Genomic DNA, 16,856 nt, shown 5'->3' with positions numbered 1-16,856 from the left:
TTATCAGTAACTAAAGTAATTATAATGGGCTGGCTTAACATTATGATTAAAAGCATTGTTTTGGGTTGGTTATCCTCAAGCTCTTCATACGTGATCAGTTTCTGATCACAGAACAACTCTCGACTGGATTTTTGGGTGGTGGACCACTCTCAACCTAGCTATGAGACAGACTTGTACAAAAACCCCAGCAACTCCACTGTGCATGATACACTCGCACCAGCATCACACACACACATACACACCCATTTCAGTGTCTCCTGCGTTGAGAATGATCCACTACCCAGACAATATCTGGTCAACAGCGGTCCTGCAGTAAGAGGCTGACCAATGAAATATGGTGTAAAGAGTGGCAGATAAATTGCCCATGTGTATGAAATGTGGGAGTATAAGGTAAACTATATTTCCGAAAAGTATTCACTCACTCATCCAAATCATTGAATTCAGGTGTTCCAATCACTTCCATGGCCACAGATATATAAAATTAAGCACCTAGGTATGCAGACTACTTCTACAAACATTTGTGAAATAATGGGTCGCTCTCAGTAGCTCAGTAAATTCCAGTGATAGGATGCCACCTGTGCAACAAGTCCCATCATGAAATGGTATTATAACAAAGTGGAAACGATTGGGAACGACATCAACTCAGCCACGATGTGGTAGACCACTGCAAATGACTGAGGTGCACCAACTTTCTGCACAGTCAATCGCTACAGACCTCCAAACTTCATGTGGCCTTCAAATTAGCTCAAGAACAGCGTAGAGAGCTTCATGGAATACGTTTCCATGGCCAAGCAGCTGCATCCAAGCCTTACATCACCAAGCACAATGAAAACCATGGAATGCAGTGGTGTAAAGCGGCACCACTGGACTCTAGAACAGTGGAGACGGGTTCTCTGGAGTGATTAATCACGCTTCTCCGTCTGGCAATCCAATGGACAATGGTCTGGGTTTGGCAGTTGCCAGGAGAACGGTAATTGTCTGACTGCATTGTGCCAAGTGTACATTTTGGTGGAGGGGGGATTATGGTGTGGGGTTGTTTTTCAGGAGTTGGGTTCCTTAGTTCCAGTGAAAGGAACTCTTAATGCTTCAGCAGACCAAGAGATATTAGACGATTTCATGCTCCCAACTTTCTAGGAACAGTTCGTGGACGGCCCCTTCCTGTTCCAACATGACTGCGCACCAGTGCACAAAGGAAGGTCCATAAAGACATGGATGAGCAAGTTTGGTGTGGAAGAACTTGACTGGCCTGCACCGACTCCTGACCTCAACAGAATAGAACACCTTTGGGATGAATTAGAGAGGAGACTGTGAGCCAGGCCTTCTCGTCCAACATCAGTGTCTGACCTTGCAAATGCGTTTCTGGAAGAATGGTCAAAAATCCCCATAACACACCTAACCCTTGTGGAAAGCCTTCGCAGAAGAGTTGAAGCCGTTATAGCTGTAAAGGGTGGGCCAACATCATATTAAACCCTATGGATTAAGAATGGGATTTCACTCAAATTCATATGCATGTGAAGCACACGGGTGAACACTTTTGGCAACGTAGTGTAGGTGCTTCTAATTAAGTGGTCAGTGAGTGTTTATCATTATGCGGTGTTGACTGGGCTAAGCCTGGAAATTGAGTTTATTTTTGCAGCATTTTTTTATTCCTACTGCAATGAGTCATTCTTAAGTATTCATATGTCCTCTCTCTCAGACGGTGGCTTAAGGTACAAGGAATGCTTCTGTTATGGATTCTAAATTGATATGAAAGCTAGATGTTTTCATGATTTGACACAGTGTACTGAACATTTTACTACTCACAACTAATAGGTTAAAGATACTCAGATACATTTAGGGACACCATGATTAACAAAAAATAAATCAAATGTATTATTAATATTATTTTAATATTAGTATGTTTTCATTTAATAATAAAGATGGATGCAGGACATCTATACACATACATAGAACAAAAAAATTACGATTTTTTAGTCTCTGTCTCGGCCACTCCTGGTCTCAGATTCAACTACTAAAATTCTCAACCTTGACTCGGACTCTGCTCTAGAAGTCCTGACTTAAACATTAACTGCTGGTAAGCTAAGCAAAGGGGTTTTTTATAAGCTTAAAGGACTGGCAAACTTTAGTACACAAACTGTCCCATTTCACCTAAAACATAGTGCATTACTGTGGTCCAGCGATTATAATAACTAAATGAAAAAACACAAACAGAAGACATAAGAATATATCACTAACAATGCCCCCTGGAGTATTTACTAAAAAGTGTCCCACTCTTTTGTAGTGCATGAAACTGTTGGTAGTCCTGCTCAGGGACATAACAAATCAAATAGTCTTTTTATATTAGGAAAACTGCCAAACGCTAACAGTGAGGAAGTGTGTGAATTTGCAGATAGCCTAGCATATATGAGCATAGCATTCACGGAGGTAGCAGCCAGAACAGCAATACAATACAATCAAATACTGTATTCCATTGCTGTTCTTGCTGCTACCTCAGTGACTGCTATGCTCATATATGCTAGGCTATCTGCTAATGCATCATAGTACATTACATCCTCTTTTGCACAACTCCACATACTCTCAGTACTGTGTACTGCCTGTGTTTTGTATTGTATTTATTGTACATATGCTCTTGTATTTATTGCACTGTATTGTCTGCACTGTGTATATTTATTGCTCTATTGTATTGTTCCTGTGTTGCACCATGGACCTGGAGGAATGTTGTTTCGTTTCACTGTATATAGCTGAAATGACAACAAAGCCTCTTAAACATTACAAGAGCAAAGTTGTAACATTTTAAATGTCACCTCACAGCGAGGAGGGCCTGGGTTCGATTCTCCGGCCAGGTGACTGGGGTCCTCTCTGTTTGGAGTTTGCATGTTCTCCCTGTGTCTGTGTTGGTTTCCTCCCATGGTCCAAAGACGTGCAGTCTGTCCAATTGGACGTGCTGTGTGAGTGTCTGTCTGCCCTGCGATGGACTGGTGACCTGTCTGGGGTGTATCCTGCCTACCCTCCGATGACCACTGGAATAGGCTCCAGCACCACTCCTCAACCCTGAGGGAGAAGCGGCTTAGTGGATGGGTGGGTGGAACCCTTTTGCTTCCATCCAAAACTTATGATCATGATTCTATCAAATAGAAATTAATGAAAAATTCCAGACATGTATTTTTTTATTTTTTATTTTACAGAAATCATTAGGCCCCCTCTAAAGGCCTAGAAGGCTGTGAGGGCTCTCCTTTGTTAAATGCATTGTACATGTATTCTGAATATGTATTCTTATGTGCTGTGACAGAATAAATCACTATATAAATTCAAGATACAGTAGCTTATTCAGTATTCTGCCATCACTATGAACATATAGTCAGCAAAACTGTATACATCAGTTTCAGTGTACACAACAAGCTACAGAAGAAATCTGTCGGCAGGAATGCCATCATTAGCAATGCTCAATATGTTTCCAGCTAAAATTTGAAAGCATTGCTAAAGTCTGGACCATCCCCACTCCAAAACTGTGCTGTAAATTTGAGTGTGTAGACTGTAACAGACCAAAAGAGGGCACGTCTTGAAATGATCCCCTGAAAGTCTGAGTGTAATTAGAACATGGAATGAAAGCAAAGAGCTGCCAGTTAGCTAATTGGTGCTAATAGGTGGCTCTTAGCTTCCATTTATTTCTAGCCAAGTAAGCGTGTTTGATAGACTTAATCTTTAAAGCAGAAAGAGACGCCTCAGGGACTTCACAGCCTTCAGAGATGGCCTAATGATTTCTGTGAAATGAAAAAATACATACCTTTTTTGGTTAATTGTGATTCAAACTAATCATGTTTGTATTATAGTATTACTCCTGCTTTGTTGTTACGTTTGTGTAATGTTGTGGAGTGATGAGGAGGCGGATGTAAATGCGAAGACAAGCGAGATTTATTAAGGGGAAATCCAAACTCAACACAGTTCAGGGTCATAGAGCCAACACACATCGAACGGGGAAAAGACATGACGAAAAATGAACACAGGGTAAACAACAAACAATACCATCAGCACAAACAATACAAAGACCAACAAACAACTAGGAAAAACACTGGGCTTAAATACAACAGGGATAACAGGACACAGGTGGAAAACACAGGTGGTAACAATCAGGGGTGGAGTCTGAAAAACAAGGGGGCCGGACTGGGAAGATAAACGAAAGCACACTGACACGTAAACAAAAAGTGGGATTGATTTCACAAAATAAAACGTCAATCTAAGCTATGTAGTCGTCCAATATGTGACTGAATATGAGTAACAGTCTAATCAGTGGATTGTTAGAAATGGAAAACAGTGGTAGCAGCTTTTAGGCTTCACCTCTTGTGATGGCCCACTAAGGTCTCCACATGTAACATCAACATTGGTTGTGTGTGTTGGGTATTGGAGTGTGCTGGGTGTTGGGAATGTGCTGTGAAATGGGAAACAGCGTTATTAAGCTAAATGTAATCTTTTAGTTACTGTTGGTGGAGAAGGTTGTTAAAAGTGGCCATGTTGCCCTGTTTTGGGAAAAAACGGTGGTTTTTGCCTGGCCAGAACCTTGTGAGGGGTAATAAATGTTCAAATTGACTCCTTGTTGTGCTCCTTTGCTTTTGGTCACACCCTGACACCACTGAAAGAGTCACTATGAAACTGTAGTCTAGAACTGTTAAAAAATATTCATGCGAATCCCTGTAAACTTAGCAGAAATGTAAATCTAGAATCTCGTAGGGATGTTAGCAAGAGTTAGCATTAGCATAGAAATGTTTCGACATTTATACCTCGAACTGAAGGCCTAGATCTAGTAGTCAAAATTCATTCTGTAAATGAAAGAAAACTGCTTTTTTTCTGGATTGGAATCAAGGCTTAATGGAGGTAGGATGTTATCGCTAATAATATACACAGCATCCAGCTCAAAGGCCAGTCAAAGCAGGTATTAGCTCCTGCCCCTGCTGCTTCCCGAGTGAAATATAGAGCCACAAGTTTTTTATTTCACAGCCCCAGACTCAAAGACACACGTAGCCAGAACAGAGTAATTACGGTGAACAAAGCCTTGTCAAAAAGCTCACTCTTGAGAGCAGGTGGGTTGATAATGACTGTGGCTGCTTGAACTGAATGAACATTCAACCTCTTTAGCAAGGAGCCTTTTCTCTCTCTCTCACTCCCCCTTTCAGCACATCACACTGCTTCAATGCATAACACACACAACCTCACCAAAGAGCGTACAACTCTCTTACTTAATCAGCCTTGTAAGTGCTAGAAGCCCACTTTTAACCCTCCCCCTCCACTCACACGTTATTAGGGCCTTTCAAAAAGACCCCCAACCAATTCTTTTAGTACAAACACGCACACACACCAACTGCCCTGCTCACAAACACTCTTTCATTAGCTGGTGTAATGCTGGTCCTAGCCTTCACAGAACCCTAAAAAAACTTGATTTCCTGGAATACAGACCATCTTAGATACACTACATGGCCAAAAGTATATGGACACTTGACCACTACACCTATGAGAGCTTGTTGGACATTCCAAAGCCATGGGCATTAAAAATGAGGTTTGTGGCTCTAACAGCAGAGCTCCACTGTTCTGGGAAGGCTTTCCATAAGATTTAGAAGTGTGTCTGCAGGAATTTGTACCCATTCAGTCAAAAAAGCATTTGTGAAGTCAGGCATTGATGTTGGATGAAAAGGCTTGGTTCTTAATCAGTGTTCCAGTTCATCCCATAAGTGTTCAGTAATTTTAGGCTTGTGTGCTTGGCTGTGTAAACCCATTTCATGCAGCTGCTGATGCACAGTTCTAGTGCTAGTGTTGCTTCCAGAGGCAGTTTGGAGTACTGTAGTACAGAAAGCAACTCTGTAGTGAGTGATGCAACAGAAGATAGGTGATTTTTATGTGCCAGACGCTTCAGCACTCAGTGAGTTTGCGTGGTCTACCACTTCATGGCTGAGCTGATGTTGTTCCTAGATGCTTCCCTTTCATAACACCAGCCCTTACGGTTGACCAGGACAGGATCTACCGAGGAAGAAATTTAAAAAACAGACTAAGGCAGCATCCTACGACAGTGTTCAAAGTCACTCAGCTCTTCAGTAAGACCCATTGTACTGCCAGTGTTTGTCTATGGAGATTGCATTTGCTTGATTTTATACAGCTTCTAGGAATGGGTGTGGCTGAGACACCTGAACCTGGATTGAACAATTAGAAGGCCAGATAGTGTAGGTCTTTATAAGACATTATGAAGTTTAGCTTGTAAACTCACAATTTCGTACTTTGCCATGCAACAGTAGCCTCTTAGCTAGCTAGTAAAGTAACCAATGTGAGCAAAATGATGATAAGCTCTGTTCAATCTTGCCCCACAAACCTCAGGAGAAGAGAAATTAAAACATGATAGAAAGATAATACATTTGAAAGAGAGAAAATAAAAAAATATATTATAAAATGTAATTAAAAGTTAAATTAAAATAATAAAGTGCTGTTACAACTGAGAAGTACAGTAGAGCCAACAGTGTTTTAAGCTGAGCTGAAAGCAGCTCAAATAAAAATGCTTTCAGCCTGCATATAAAGTGAGCAGCGTCTGGGCTCTTCTAATCCTTTCTGTCAACTGGCTCCATTTCTGAGCAGCATAGTAGCTAAACGGTGCTTCTCCATGTTTAGTCTTTATCATAGGCAGGACTAATTCCTAATGATCTGAGAGTTCTGCTTGGCTTATATTGCTGCAGCATATCAGATGAGTATACTGGACCTACTCTGTTAAGCGATTTATAGACCAGTAGTAGTACCTTAACATCTATTAAGTAACATACTGGTAACCAGTGTAAGGGTGGAATAAATGTGATGTGTTCCCTTCTTTTACTCTTAGTGAGAACTCTGAATCAACTGAAGCTGTTAGACTTTTCGGGAGTCCAGGTTGAGATTAAGATTAAGTGACCCTTGTTAGTCCCACAATGGTGAAATTTCACCTCCGCATTTAACCCATCCGTGAAGTGAAACACCACATACACTCTAGTGAGCACCCACACACACTAGGGGGCAGTGAGCACACTAGCCCAATCCATAGCGCCCAGGGAGCAGGTGGGGGTTAGGTGTCTTGCTCAAGGACCCCTCAGTCATGTGCTATCGGCTCGGGATCGAACCAGCAACCTTCCGGTCATGAGGCGGGTTCCCTAACCTCCAGCCTACATGACTGCTAAAACTAAGATCATAATCCATTAGTACACCAAGGTTACATTCTAGTTCTTTTAGATTTTAGGCCGCAAGATAGGCAGCCATTTAGTTCCACACTTTGCTATGCCTAAATAAAATAATCTTTTATCTTTATATTTATCTTTATTCAACTGCAGAAACCTTTTGTCCCATCCAGTTGGTGATGTGATCAAAGCACTTACAAAGTGAGTCAAGGGGACCATAGTTATTTGGGGACAGGGTCAAGAAAACCTGAGTATCGTCTGCATAGCTGTGGAAAAATATCCTGTAGTCTTCTAGGATTTAGCCAAGAGGAGGCATGTAAAAATTAAATAAGAGTGGCCCAAGAATTGAACCCTAGGGGACACCACAGGTCAATGGCACGCTCTCAGAAACATTATTTTCTATTTCAACAAAGAATTTCCTGCCTTACAGGTATGAACTGAACCATTTTAGGACAGTTCCTAACAGCCCAACCCAGTTGTGAAGTCTGTCTATGAGAATTTTATGATTAATATAATCAAAAGTAGCAGTGAGATTAAGAAGTAGAAGAATAGATAGTTTTCCAGAGTCAGGATTTAAACAAATGTCATTAATAACCTTAATTAACACAGGCTCAGTGCTATAATTAGGCCAAAATCGTACATTGCTTGAAGACAATAAGTTCAATGTTTTTTCCAGTAAAAGGTACATTTGAAAGTTCTGAATTGAGATGACTCAAATGTATAGACTAAAATTAAACTGTCAATAGAACTAAACTGGAACATTTTAACCACAACATCTTGGTGGTGATATCACAACATCTCTACGTGGTGATAGAAAAGACACTGGCTTATTGGTGGTTATAGATTTTAGTGTTAAAACAGTTTGCAAATTCATTACATCTCCGTTGATACTAAATCATGGGCCAGATATGTAGGTGACTTTTTATGTTTATTAAACAAAGAGGAGAGTATTTTGCTATTGTTAATGTTATTGTTGATAATGCTGGAGAACAAGGATTACTTAGCTTTACACATTATTGTATTGTAAACAAACAACCTATGTTTGAAGACTTCTTTGGATCTGAAGCTTGGTTTGCACCATTTTTCAGCCTTCCTACATTCTCTCTTTTTGAGGTTTGAACTGCAGTAGAATTCTTCCATGCTGCTTTCTGTGTGCATGACATGGTTTAAACTTTAACTGGTGCAATCTCATTCATAACACTGATAAATTTTGAGTTGAATCTATCCAGCAAAGCATCAACAGAGTCAGATGGCTCATGGGCGCAGAGCACATTTTGCTTATAAAAACTGTAGCTGTGTTGTCTTAATAAACCTTTTCTTAAAGCAAATGTGTCTGGTCTTGATATCTAGTGAGGTCCACATTTCTAGCAATAATCTGACAAAGCAACATCACTAACAGTGGCTGATATGTTGAGACCCTTTGAGATAACCACATCCAGAGTGTGACCATGACAGTGTGTGCTCCCGGTCACATGCTGAGAGAGTCCAAAATAGTCCAATATCGCACAGAGTTCCTAAGCAAAATTGCCCTTGGGATTGTCAAAATGTGTTAAGATCACCAGCAGTAACAAAATGATAAAATTGGTGGAAGATAAAATATAAAAGGTAAAATGAATAAATTCAAATATTCAATTATAATTCAATTATAAATTAATAAAATTATCACTGTACTTTGGAGGCCTGTAGAAAATTATTTTTTAACATTACTGCATGGATACACAAAGTATGTGAAGTAACCAAATGATAACTGCTTGGATTAGAAGAATCATAAAATAGAGGCCTATTAGGACTATTGTAGTACCCTGCCTTCTTCAGAAACGTATACTAGGTTTATCAAATAAATAATTATAAATATATACCAATTGGCCACTTCATTACGTTCACCTCCTTGTTTCTACACTTTGTCCATTTTATCAGCTACGCTCATCATATAGGTGCACTTTGTTGTTCAATTACAGACTGCAGTCCATCTGTTCCTCTGTATAATTAGTTACCCCCCTTTCACCCTCCTCTTCAGTGGTCAGGACCCCACAGGACCATCATAGAGCAGGTATTGATTGGTTGGTGGAACACTCTTCATATGGTACTTTCCATTAAGAGGTGTCTATGTCCAAACTTAACCCTTAAATTACAATTTGGGAAAATAATAATTACATATATTTTGTCTTTTTTCAATGTTTCATGTCACTACCAAAACAAGTTTGATCCATAGGTGGAGCCTTAGTTTAGCTACACCCCTGTATTTTAGAGCAGGAAGTAGTCACATGGTGAGCAGTTTGAACTTACTGTTTTGAAGTAAGCATGTCTCAAATTCTGAAAATCACTAACATCAAGAATTGTCACTATCGTAAACATACATTTTCTGCAGTTAAGTAAACTTTTTTGTGTTCTAATGAAAAATATCATGATTTTATGTGTGTACAATTGTTTCTATTGTTTTTATTTATGATCAATGTAACGGTGGGGAGAGATAAGGGAGATGCATACGCTGAGAAAAGCGACTTTTATTGAGGGCAAATCCAGGGTCATGGTCATGACAGTCCAGGTTCATATATCCAACACGGAGAGATCGATAGGCAGACACGACGAAAAACACAGGATAAACACAACAAACAAATCAAACAGCACAAGCATACAATCAAACAAACAGCCAGCAAACAAAGACTAGCAAGACAAACAAAGACCAGGGAAAACACTGGGCTTATAAAACACAGGGATAATGAGGGACAGGTGGAAAACAGGTGGCAACAATCAGGGGCGGAGTCACGAAACAAGGGGCTTGACTAAGAAGCACTTGGAGGAAAAAAGTAAACAAAAAGCACATGGACAGGACTGGGAGGAGCCAATCGTGACACTCAAAATGAGCCAAAATTGTCACTAATAAAATATTTGGTAAAGTTTCGGAAGTGACAAAATGCATTGTCGGTTTTTTTTCCCCAACAACCAACAAAGAGAATCAATAAAAGTAGAGGGGGACAAAATATATATTTTTGAAAGGTGGTTAGATACAATTGTTCCTGATAATTGTCAATGGTCAGTTAAAAGTCCAAAATGTGTTTTCAACTTTGAACTGGTTCAGTAGAATGATCCATAAACGCTAGCAATTTAAGTTTGAGATCACTGTTTTCAACGAAATAAAAAAAGTTGGAGATGTGTGAAAAGAATCTCTGTTGTATATAAGTTTGTTCCATGCAGAGTTAGTAGTGACTTCACATAAATTGTGTAATTTGCTCAGGGGTGACAAACTTTTGAATACAACCGTAGCCGAATGGAAAAAAGCTGTGGTTTAAGTAATGTTGTTACCTGTGTTTCTGCGTGTGGGGTAGTATGATGTTTGGGCAGTTTTGGCCTGCTCATTTTAGATGGCCATATTAAGTTAAGTGCTTCAATAAAACAGCTTATTTATAATATTTCTAAACAGTTCAACAGTTTTTAAAGAAAAAAAAGATCCGAATCAGTAGTCAGTGTTTCAGTATGGATATCGGAATAGCAAATTAGTACCGTCTCATAACTCTGTGAATTAGCTCTGAAGTCTGCATGATCTCAGAATGACTGTGTGCCTAACGATAATGGTACTGTTACCAGCCACCCCACTCACTAACAGCTGCTTCTGAGCTACAGTGAGCTATGATCTACTCACACATTGATGGTGACAGGTGTGTGCATGTCCCTCATATGTGTGTGTATACACACACACACACACACATGCTGTCAGAGGCCAGAGGTCAGAAGTGTTAAATTACAGGCAGAAACACTGAGCCTCATGTGTGAGGCTAATCAACATGTTATGAAAGAAGCTTTATTGAGGAGCTTACACATTTACAGCTGCTATGTGGTCACTCACTCCATCAATCTTTCAGCAGAGAGACCAAGTCAAATGTCCTCGTTACTGTAGACTGACATTTTCCACAAACCAAGCCTGAACTGAGCACAAGTATATAACATTGCTGTCATAGCAAAACCTCATAATTCCATTTTCCCCATCGTTTGAAAATGCAAAAGTTTGGGCACAATCCCTGCAATATCACTATTCTCTTATTATATATTTTGGGAGGCTGTAACAGTGTTAAACTAACCCCACCATGCAGAGGCTGTACTTTAGCCCTCTTTTTTGGCTAGCTCTCACTGTGAGTTATTTATATGCTTCAATAGTGCTATATTACAGCCAACCAAAGAGTGATTAAAATAACACACAGTTGTCTACAAAACTTTGGGGATCTCTGTGTAAAAATGATCAGTGCTGTTGATTTTGAAATGTCATCAAGTACACACATTAACATAATATTGTAATATGTTAAACTCAGCAAATAAACAGAATTGTGTACTAAAATTAGCTAAAAAAAGACATATTTGTATGTGTAGAGGATGTGTTAACTTATTTTGTTGCAGATCAACAACGTTTAATCTGATAGATGACACTTTTTTGCATGCAACTGTTTTATGTAACAACAGAAATGGAGCAAAATTGCTAGAAATGTAATTACTTTATCTTAATGTACATTCAAGGGTGTAGCAACCATTATATCCACTCACTTTTTAAAGCTGTATATTTTGTCCTTCTCTGCTTTTACTGATTTTATTTGCTTCTTGTTTACACAAATATAAATATAAGCCTTTTTTTCTATTCAATACTGCATTTTCTCACAACCAAAACAATCATAACACTGCCAACACTTTACAAAATGTTTTAGTAGTCACTGTTTATGTAGTGACCTTCTTTGTAAGTTCTGACCAAAATTGAAAAACGCTAGTCAGTATATGACTAGGAATCATAACAATCATATTTTTCATTAAAACAAAAAAGTTTACTTACTTGAATATGTGTTTCAGTTTGTTATGTTACACACCTGATGGATCCACCTGTCCATCAGGTCTCACTTCCTGCTCTAAAATGCAGGGCTGTGGCTAAAATAAACTAAAACTCTGTTTCGGTAGTGACATGAAAACATGGGACAGCATTTTTTGATTGAAATTTTTAACCCATATTAAGTCTAAATCTTTCAACTTCACTTTAAAACACATAAACGTAAATGCTATAGTCACAAGTTGAAATTTAGAGGTTAAACTTTGGGACAGCACCTTCCAATAGAAAGTGCGCTATGCATGAAGATTATATATTTAGCTTATCACTATCTCAATAAATGCCTCGACTGACAGGAGTGTTTGAACAGGCTAAGTTTTCATAGTGATTGTATTCAAATTAGATATGACTGAATATAAAACAGTCTGTAATGAAAACTGTTCTCAGGGTAAGGAATGTTATAACATTATAGCAGTTATAATCAAGTATCTAGTTGTAGAGCTTTGCAAATGCTGTATGTGTGAATGGCCAGCACAACTCATGTGTCATGCATTTCTGTTTGTTGTTCTGTAAGGTTGAAAAAGTTGCATTTGAGGAGAACTGTGTTATGCAAAATAGAGGCCCACAAGACATGAACCTGGACAGACTTCAAAGCTTAGAAGCACACAGACCCATCCATACTTAAGACTCCTTAAGTCCTTTAATCAAGCAGGTGGGCACTCCCCCTCTTATTCTCTCTCTTTCACTAAGGTGAACTCATAATAACTTAAGTGCATGGGCTGTTTGTGGAGATAACATTCCCAAGAAGTGTGTGTCATTTCTATGAGAGAGCACAAATGTGTAAGACGTAACTCTGTGAATTCCGTTAGGATAACCATATTCTGTAGATTTTCCTGCTTTAAAAGGTTTTTACAAGTGCCCTCAATGTTAAGTAATAAAGCATTGCAAAAATGTCTTTTTTATTTTTTTATTTTAACCCTTCAAACTATCCATAGTAGTTCATCTGTTCACGTGCTATTGCTAAGACTTTGCAAATGTAGCCCTCTTGTTCAAACAAAGCATTGAAATGGCAAGGTACATAAAACATGTGCCCACATCTTTGCATTCTGTTTTTATGTACATTTTGCCCAGTCTCCCAACATGTTTGATTATTTGATTGTTTTTTTTTTTAATATCCATGTCCATTTTGAATTTGATGCCAGCAACACATTTCAAAAAAGTTGGGACAGGGCAACGAAAGACTTGTAAAGTTGTGTAGAATGGAGGGCCAAAAAAAAAAAAAAACTGGTGGAACATCTCACAACTAATTAGATAAACTGTCAACAAGTCAGTAACATGACTGGTTATAAAAAGAGCATCCCAAAGAGGCTGAGTCTCTTAGAAGTAGTAGAGATAAAGAGAGGTTCATCATTCTGGAAAAGAATGCATTTGTAAATTCAGCTATAATGTTTCTCGTCACAAAATAGCAAAAACCTAATCTACTGTACATATTATCATTAAAAGATCCCGAGAATGTGGAGAATCACTGTATGCAAGAGACAAAGTCAAAAGCCAATATTAGCTGGCTGTAATCTTGGGGACATTGGGCAGCACTGCATTAAAAACAGACATGATTCTGTAGTGAGAATTGCTGCAAAACCCGCTGTCTGTGAACACAGTTCATCCACAAATGGAAGTTAAAACTCTACCATGTAAAAAAGAAACCATATATAAACAGGATCCAGAAACACTGCCGCCTTCTCTGGGCCCGAGCTCATTTTACATGGACTGAGGCAAAGTGGAAAAGTGCCCTATGGCCCAATGAATCAAAATATTAAATTCTTAAATTTGGAAATCATGGATGCTGTGTCTTCCGAACTAAAGAGATGAGGGAACATCTGGCTTGTTAACAGCACACATTTCAAAAGCCAGCATTCATGATGGTATGGAGAATACATTAGTGCACGTGGCATGGATCAGTTGAACATCTCTTAAGGCACCATTAATCCTGAATGATATATACAGGTTTTCTAATGTATGCTGCCATCCAGACGACATCTTTTTCAAGGAAGTCCTTGCTTATTTCAGAAAACAATAACCATTCTACTGTAACAAAAACTATATGAACAAGGGGCTAAAATCATGAATTACCAGGAACCATTGAATGTATGACATCAGTACAAAACCTTGCAAATAGAAAGCCCTTGAAGGAACATGTTTTTTTTTTCCAGGCAAAAAAGTGCACAAGATACAATGTGGTGAGAAACCGATACTATTAGGTGCATACCAGATACTATCAAGTCAGCACCAGACACCATTAGGTTTTTATTGGAACAAGCATGAATATTTTTTTTTTGTTGTTGCCTTGGAAACGTACCTCCAATGTGTTTTTGCACCATTTTCAACATAAAACAAACTTTCTGATTGTTTTTCTCACATTTCACATACTATTCTGATATTTGAAACATATCATGAAATCTGTAAATATTTTGACTAGACTTAAGATGATTTCAGATTTATCTCCCAATAAAGGCCAAGGCTTCTGAATGTACCACTTATAGAGTTGATATCATTAAAAATGCATGTTTTGTTCTCTTTTTCTTCTCTTTTTCCTCCATGACTTCACCACTTAAGTTTTGAAATGAGTGCTGTGATTGTTTGACTCTGCATGGTTCAAGGGAAAGGCTTCAAAGTGACATAGCTTTGTCTTATGACTTGTAACAACTGCATAAAGACAAACATTCCTGCCCTTCAGTCACAACCAAATCCCCTAATTACTGAAACTGGCAGAGTGTAAAGAAGTACAAAGTGTGGGGGTGTAGGCGTGTGTGCGTAAGCATTTACAGTATGACAAGCCGAGGATTATTCTACTCTGTCAAGTGAATGAGGGCATGAGAAAGGGATGACATCTAATTAAGAGAAGACGAGAGGGATGGAAGGGATATGTCAGAAATGAAAGAGTGTATGAACGGTAAGTACCCGCTTGCGTGTGATTACAGCGAGGCCTTTCCCTGCATCAAAGAGTGCTAACCTGTGTATGTAATTACTATGTATTTGGTAAACAGAGACACGCCCTTTCTTTGTAGTAAAGGCATGCACAGTGTATTGTGTGAGCAGGGACAGGCAATATGATGATGTGCTATCATTATCATGCAAAATTACATCATGATACTTTTTCTTTAGAGGACAGTATGAGTATATGATAACACTTCAGTGAGGCAGGACATCATGATGCCCTTGTAATACTCTTATTAAGCCAGTATTGTGTACTCAAAGGGGAAATCCACTCATCTTTTCAGAAAGCTTGGATATTTCATTCCTTGAGATGTAAACATCGGCTTTGTCCAAAACCGCACACTACAATACTAAATAGTATCCCATCATTGGAGGTTCATTAATTAGTCTAACATGCATAGTATAGTACTATGTGGTTTTGGACAAAGCCTGAGTCATTCAGAGTGCATTGATTTGAAATACTGCATTGCAGTAAACTTACTGATTTCTTTACAGTGGTGGTGATTGTTGATGCTGGGATTGTAGCATCAACAATGCAAGTATAGCTGTTTTACTATCCAAAATTACCAGTGAACCTATATATATATGGTCTGAGGATTTATATGCAATTTTAATTATGGTGAAATAGTGGTCAATGTACCTATCTGCCATGAATGTGTTTAAAGAAAATCTACATTTTAGGCCAAATCTTTGTCCTAAACATAAACATTTCATCATAAAACAACATTTGTTTCTGTCTGGTGGTTTTTAAAGGCATTAAAAGTATTTGGACATTTGGACATCACCACCATTGTAAATTTTGGCTTGGTGATTTTCTCTAGAATGACACACTTCGTATCAAAACACTCTAAATGACTTTCTTTACATCTTAACTACTGAATTTTGAAAAAGCACTATTACACAAGAATCAAGTATTTTCAGAGCATGTTATTAAACTACACAATCTCTTCTACAACATTTTAGTTGCCCATCATTATGCCCTTACTTATCAAGACAACACTTACCTGAGTCCGAAAAGTACTTATTTATTTTCTTTTGATTCATATCAATACCGCAATGATGATTCACCTTTTAGCTCCAAATAAAGACAAACTGGCCATCCATACTACAGCAGTTCTGGTTAACTTGCACTCAGAAAGCACATACTGATATAAAAAAAACTAACCCCACCATGTGGAGGCTGCATTTTAGCCTGGCTAGCTCTCGCTATGATTTGTTTACATGCTTCAAAATGGTGCTACATTACAAACGGTGCCAGTAAAAGAGTGATTAGAATAATATGCAGTTGTATGCAAAAGTCTGGGCACCCCGGTCAAACAAAAACAAACACTTTCTTTGTTTTTAAAGTGAAAATAATTACAGTCCAACTTGTTCACAAACCTCCAACAACATAACAGGATGAACATTCTGTTGTAGAGTATCATGGTGTTGTCTGTATTGTACAGGATCACAATGTTATGTTAGTTAGTACATATTTATTTATATACATACATACATGCATATATATATATATACACACACACACACACATATATATATATATATATATATATATATATATATATATATATATATATATATATATATATACCTTTTTTTTGATGCCATTGTGCTGTTACACAATACTTACTCACAATGCGCCCTCATTAGAATGAGCATCCAGGGGTCCCTAAGGACACATTTGGCTGCATTCAGATTGGGCCATAAGTGTGTTTCTCCACTGTCACTACACAGCACACTAGCCAAGCATCTGTGTGGTCAGGTGACAGTGTCAAGCTGTTGGCGTTCTCTCCTGAATGCCTCAAGGCATTTGGCAATGCACAAAGCAGTAGCGTAAAAAGCTATGGCAGCATGCTTCACAGGGAGCAGGTGTGAGCCTTCAC

This window comes from Pygocentrus nattereri, chromosome 23 (genome assembly GCF_015220715.1).
Source record: "Pygocentrus nattereri isolate fPygNat1 chromosome 23, fPygNat1.pri, whole genome shotgun sequence".
Taxonomy (NCBI): domain Eukaryota; kingdom Metazoa; phylum Chordata; class Actinopteri; order Characiformes; family Serrasalmidae; genus Pygocentrus; species Pygocentrus nattereri.
The sequence above is the reverse complement of the archived record's forward strand: the minus strand, read 5'-3'. Positions refer to the sequence as shown.